Below are 433 nucleotides of genomic sequence, written 5' to 3' on the forward strand. Positions count from 1 at the left end.
CAAGGTTTTGGGTAATGGCCGATTCATTCTCGGCATCGAAATCGACTACAACCATCACGCATGGACGCTGAAGATTAGTCAAGCGGCATGCATCTCCCGAATGGTCGACAAATTCAATCAAGGCGAGCCCAAGTCTGTCTACAACCCCTGTGTTGTCGGACAAAATTAGATCAAGGCCAACGAAAAAGATCCAAGAATGGAGAATAAACCCTTTCGGTCTCTCATCGGGTCGCTTCTCTATGTGGCCACGGGAACAAGGCCCGATATCGCATTCGCCGTTTGTCAACTCAGTCGACACCTCGAGCAACCGAGCGAAGAACACTGGAAGGCAGCAATTCGCGTGCTCAAGTATCTAAAGACCACGGCAACCAAGAACATTTGCTATCAAGGAATTCAAGGCAAAATCCAACTAAGTGCCTACAGCGATGCCGAC

This window comes from Plasmopara halstedii, assembly GCF_900000015.1.
Source record: "Plasmopara halstedii genome assembly, contig: Scaffold_525, whole genome shotgun sequence".
Taxonomy (NCBI): domain Eukaryota; phylum Oomycota; class Peronosporomycetes; order Peronosporales; family Peronosporaceae; genus Plasmopara; species Plasmopara halstedii.